Raw genomic sequence first — 5,745 nt, forward strand, 5'->3', positions numbered from 1 at the left:
GACATGATTAACTAGGCCCTTATGGTCACTAGTCAGATTCTCCCACCTTTATATGATTTCCTGTCATATCCTGTTGCAACAAAATTCTGAAAACAGATGTTTATAGATCCTAGTCCTAATTTAGGGTAGCCCTAAATTAGGTGGCTCAGTGGTAAAGAATCTGCCTGCAATGCAGGAGACATTGGTTTGATCCTGGGTTGAGAAGATCCTCTGGAGAAGGAAATGACAACCCACTCTAGCTTTCTTGCCTGGGAAATCTCATGGACAGAGGAGCCTGTGGGTTATGCTCCATAGGGTCTCAAAAGAATTAGACACAGATTAAGAACTAAACCACCACCACAGTCCTAGTTTTGTCCTACTGCCTTTACACAAAATCTTAAATAACCAAATTCTGAACTTACAGAGGTATATGGATAGCTCCTTGAGAGTTTCTTGAAATACAGTTTACCTTGGATAGAAACAAACTGTGTTCTCTTTTTATGCACTATTTTCCCAACTCTCAGAGAAATGTATTTTTATTGCATTATTTAAATGTACTCATCAAAAAGCGAAACAACACAGATCTAGAACCCAAAGCTCCAAGTCTCACTCTTACCTACCACCTCTCATCTCATCATACTTAGAGTATGCTTTGTTCATTTAGTATTTGCCAAAGACTACCATTTTATTGTTAATTTGTTATTTATCCCTTTTGGACATCTATTCAGTTAAGTTCAGTCTCTCAGTCGTGTCCAACTCTTTGCAACCCCATGAACCACAGCATGCCAGGCCTCCCTGTCCATCACCAACTCCTGGAGTTTACCCAAACCCATGTCCATCGAATCGGTGATGTCATCCAACCATCTCATCCTCTGTTGTCCCCTTCTCCTCCTGCCCTCAATCTTTCCCAGCATCAGGGTCCTTTCCAATGAGTCAGCTCTTCATATCAGGTGGCCAAAGTATTGGAGTTTCAGCTTCAGCATCAGTCCTTCCAATGAACACCCAGGACTGATCTCCTTCAGGGTGGACTGGTTGGATCTCCTTGCAGTCCAAGGGACTCTCAAGAGTCTTCTCCATTACCACAGTTCAAAAGCATCAATTCTTCGGCACTCAGCTTTCTTCATAGTCCAACTCTCACATCCATACATGACCACTGGAAAAACCATAGCCTTGACTAGACAGACCTTTGTTGGCAAAGTAATGTCTCTGCTTTTTAATATGCTGTCTAGGTTGGTCATAACTTTCCTTTCAAGAAGTAAGCATCTTGTAATTTCATGGCTGCAGTCACCATCTGCAGTGATTTTGGAGCCCAGAAAAATAAAGTCAGCCACTGTTTCCACTGTTTCCCCATCTGTTTGCCATGAAGTGATGGGACCAGATGCCATGATCTTAGTTTTCTGAGTGTTGAGCTTTAAGCCAACTCTATCACTCTCCTCTTTCACTTTCATCAAGAGGCTCTTTAGTTCTTCTTCACTTTCTGCCATAAGGGTGGTGTCATCTGCATATCTGAGGTTGTTGATATTTCTCCCGGTAATCTTGAATCCAGCTTGTGCTTCCTCCTGCCCAGCATTTCTCATGATGTATGCTGCAAATAAGTTAAATAAGCAGGGTGACATCCCCTGTTAAATCCAAGGCTTAGGAAGGTGCTGAGAGTTATCTCTCTTCTATTAGCTCTCTGGGTTCCCAGTGCAAGTTTGGTTGCTCCAGGCCTACTCAGCACTAGAGATTGCCCAGATCCATGTGACTGTGTGGCTGCTACCCAGGATTGACTTGATGTTCTGGCCTACGATGATGGAAGTCCATGAGAAAAAGAATTGTGTTGTAAACAGTCCCTTAGGACCTCTATCCTGGAGGGGACACTACCAAGAGGGGAAACCAGTTCCAGCCTCAGGTAGTCTTCTCCTGTTTTCCTCCAGCCTGGTCTCTTTAAGTTGAGATTTCATGAAGTGCCCAGGACTCTACGATCAGAAGGGCATCTGAAATTTTTAGCACAAGCAACTGAAGAAGGAATGAGATATTTGCTTGGACAATGTTGAGTGCCAGAAAGAGAAACTCTCAATTGTAGACTGAAGGATGCCTGGAGTTTGAGGAGTTGGGTTAGTTCTTCATTGTACCAGCGTGTCTTCCTTTCCTCTTCTGGAAGGGATGTCTTGATTCTCAGAGTTTTGCCTTTTCACTGCTCCATCCTGCATTTTCCCTCCTTTCGGTGGTGCTACTTTCAGGTTCCCTGTGTCCATATGCTTTCTCTCTCCCTCTCAAATTTTTCTTTTCTCCTTCCAGTTTTAAAGTCTTTCATAAGTATTAGATATCAATTCATACTAAAAGATCGATGCTTGAGAATAGCTGTGTGGAGAGAGCAAATTGCATACATGATATTTCAGAACATGAAAAAAAAAAGTTTGAAAAGAGTAAAGCAAGCCTATGTGAATTCCAGGAATGAATTTAGGGGAATATAGTTAGGGTTGGGAGAGTGAGCTAACAAAGACCCCTAACCTTGTGCAAGGTAGGCAGTACCCTGCATGTGCAGTCCCTGCATGAGAAAGTTGTTACCTTGGTACTTTCTCCTAAAGGTACCCATCCCCCAACACACACCCCATGTATACCTTGAAGGGGATGACAAATGTGGAAAGATATATGATTCACTGTCTGGGAATCAGAGGCTTTCTAATGGGATGGTGCAATCCAAAGAGCCATTTTATCTTCTGGTAATCCCACATTCCAAGTCAGACTGGTGGTGTCATCCTCCACATTCCCTTATTTTAATATGGAATTCAGATTTGGTGATTAAGAAACCACATGGAGATCTTTCCTACAACAAGTGCTCATTCATCCATTGTATCAAGAAATTGAATGCTTTTTTACTAGCTAGGCACTCTGACAATTCACAGAGAAGTGTTTACCAGCCATGGCATCTTACTGCATGTTTATTCACATATTCAGTAAATACCTATAGAACAGGCATTTTATGCCAAACACTGTTCTAACCACTGTGAATACAGTGGTCAAGATGGCAAAGTCCCTGTGTGCATGTATCAGGACTTTTTTTTTTACAAAGAATTTTCAAACAGTATTTGATCACAAAGAATTTTCCAGAAAATTCTTAACAAAGTACCCTTATTTTCACTCTAATATGCTTTTCTGTGGGGAAGATGTTTAACTATATCCCCATATTATTCCATGAGAGTTTGCCACATATAGTATTAGAGAGTATTAGAATTACCACTTTGGGGCACAAAACATTTTTGATAGCTTTTTAAAATGAAACTGAACAGGTTTTAGAAGTAACAGCCTTTGAACTCATTCAATGTATTATACAAATTTCAGAAAAGAGTCTTTTGGAATGATGGCAACCCCATCAACACAAGACTTAAAACAATGATTCTCAGTACTTGTCTGGATTTTTAACAGGCCAAAAACATTGTCTTCTATTTGATTATCAGATGCAGGTTAGAGCTCTGAGTGTATTGGCTACCATGCAATGACCTAGACATGAACAACTTTAGAGAAAGCCTTATCATTAGTATCACTCTTACACTCCATCCTCAAGGACTTTATACTGCTCTAGGAAGGCTGAATGAATGATGATCCAGAACCTGAACTGAGATCTGTTTAAATTCCACATAACTAAGTTTTGTTTGACCTTGGGAAGACGGGGGAATATGATGGTTGTGTTACTGAAGTTACTTTCATTTCCTAATCTTTGCTACTTTCCCCCGCCAACACTTCAGGTACATTTCTTCCATCCTCCATCTGTAACTTGATTCCTCTTTAATAAAGGTTGATCATCAAATGCCTGAAATTTGGTAGTCATCCTAGCAGATACAGACATCTGTAATTACAGAATTTGAAAAAAAATAAAACTAATAATCTTGTCAGCCTTTGTAAGAACTTATTTTCCTAAGTGTCAAGACCTTCCTTTCTAAAACTGAATCAACCTGATAAAGGGCCTGCCAGGTGCTAAATGATGGGGCCAGACAGTGATATAATCCCACCATGTGCCTTTTACCTTCTATCTTGCTTCATTCTTCTTTCATCCTAGGCCCTCCCTTCCCTTCTTATCTTTCTGTTTATATTGCTCAGTACAGCCTGTCTCCAACATGTCTCAAAACAATCATTTGATTTCATCAGTAGACATTTCAAAAATACAGTAGTTACATATGTTTGGTGTACATAAACAAATATAGCCAACTGCCATAATTTTTAAAATTTTAACCCCATTCATGAGGGTGTAGATTTTCATATAAACATCGAGGTGAAGATTCCCAGGAGTAAAGAGCAAGAGAGTTTCACCCCAAAGGATGCATTTTTAAATTCGGTGCTGTGCTGTGCTTAGTCACTCAATTGTGTCCAACTCTTTGCGACCCCATGGACTGCAGCCCACCCGGCTCCTCTGTCCATGGGGATTCTCAGGCAAGAATACTGGAGTGGGTTGGCATGCCCTCCTCCAGGAGAATCTTCCCAACCCAGGGATTGACCCCAGGTCTCCTGCATTGCAGGTGGATTCTTTACCATCTGAGCAACCAGGGAGGCCCAAGAAGCCTATCCCTTCTCCAGGGGATCTTTCTGACCCAGGAATCAAACCAGGGTCTCCTGCGTTGCAGGTGGATTCTTCACCTGCTGAGCTACCAGGAAAGCCCATTTTTTCAATCAGATTTCTCAAAACTGCAAATTTGTACTTGAGGGACAATTCTCCATGAGTCTAAGTTATGGAAAGAAAATGGAAGAGAACAGAAATGCTGGTTACCCCAACACTTCCTATTTGGGAGTTCTCAACACCTTGCTAATTAGGACCACATTTTACTATAGCAAACGTGGCAATCAGGACTTCCCTGGTGGTCCAGTGGTTAAGACTTCGAGCTCCAAATGAGGGTGGCATGAGTGCAATCCGGAGTTGGGGAACTAAGATCCCACACACCACTCCACACCACTCCACGTAGCCAAACAAATGAAAAAAGTATCAATCAAAAGAGCAAGGGCATTTTTTAAGATCAATATCTTTATCAAGAAGCTCACTGCTCAGTGAATATGTGTTACACTGCATTGATGACTCTGAAGACCTTTGTGAGTACAAAGTAGTGATTAGGGAGAGGAAAGTAAGAGCCAAAAATAAACAATGCCAAAATATTCACATAACATCTGCGGATAACTTTGTGAAACCCAGATCAAAACAAGTTTCTCAATATTTCCAGGAATTAAATCTAATCTCCAGTTTAAAAAAAAAAAAAACTGTGGGAACTTAGTGCAGGAGCAACAAAGGGAGTTTAATGCCCATTTTAAGAGGCAAAAGACTTATGTAGTGTTGGAAATGATTAGGTTTGAAAGTAGTGAACTGGAGATCTCTGAACATAGATAGACACTGATTTGCCTTTTCCAAGAAACTTACCTTGGCTTAACCACTTCCTATAATTTTTGACTTGTTATATTCCCGACTCTAATGCACAGAACCCCATGCAATTCTGCCCTTGCTTGTAAATTGCGCATCAGTTGCTGGCTGTGTTTATGTCTCATTTCCTTTATCGTGTTACTAAGCAGCCGCATGCTTCCTCCTCACCCCGCTTCTCTCATCCCACGGAGGGCTGAGCTGTGCGTGGTGTGCAGTCAGAAATGCCTATTGAATGAACTTCTTGTCTCTGTTGATCCTATTAACCAGATAATTGCCTAATCTCCACTTGGCTGTGTGCTCTATAGGGCCAACATAACAGGTGAAGTGAATAAAAGCTCTCTTCAAGCAAATACGCTCATGAATGGGGTCTTTTTCTGAGAGGG

The sequence above is a fragment of the Odocoileus virginianus genome, chromosome 27 (genome assembly GCF_023699985.2).
Source record: "Odocoileus virginianus isolate 20LAN1187 ecotype Illinois chromosome 27, Ovbor_1.2, whole genome shotgun sequence".
NCBI classification, from domain to species: Eukaryota; Metazoa; Chordata; class Mammalia; order Artiodactyla; family Cervidae; genus Odocoileus; species Odocoileus virginianus.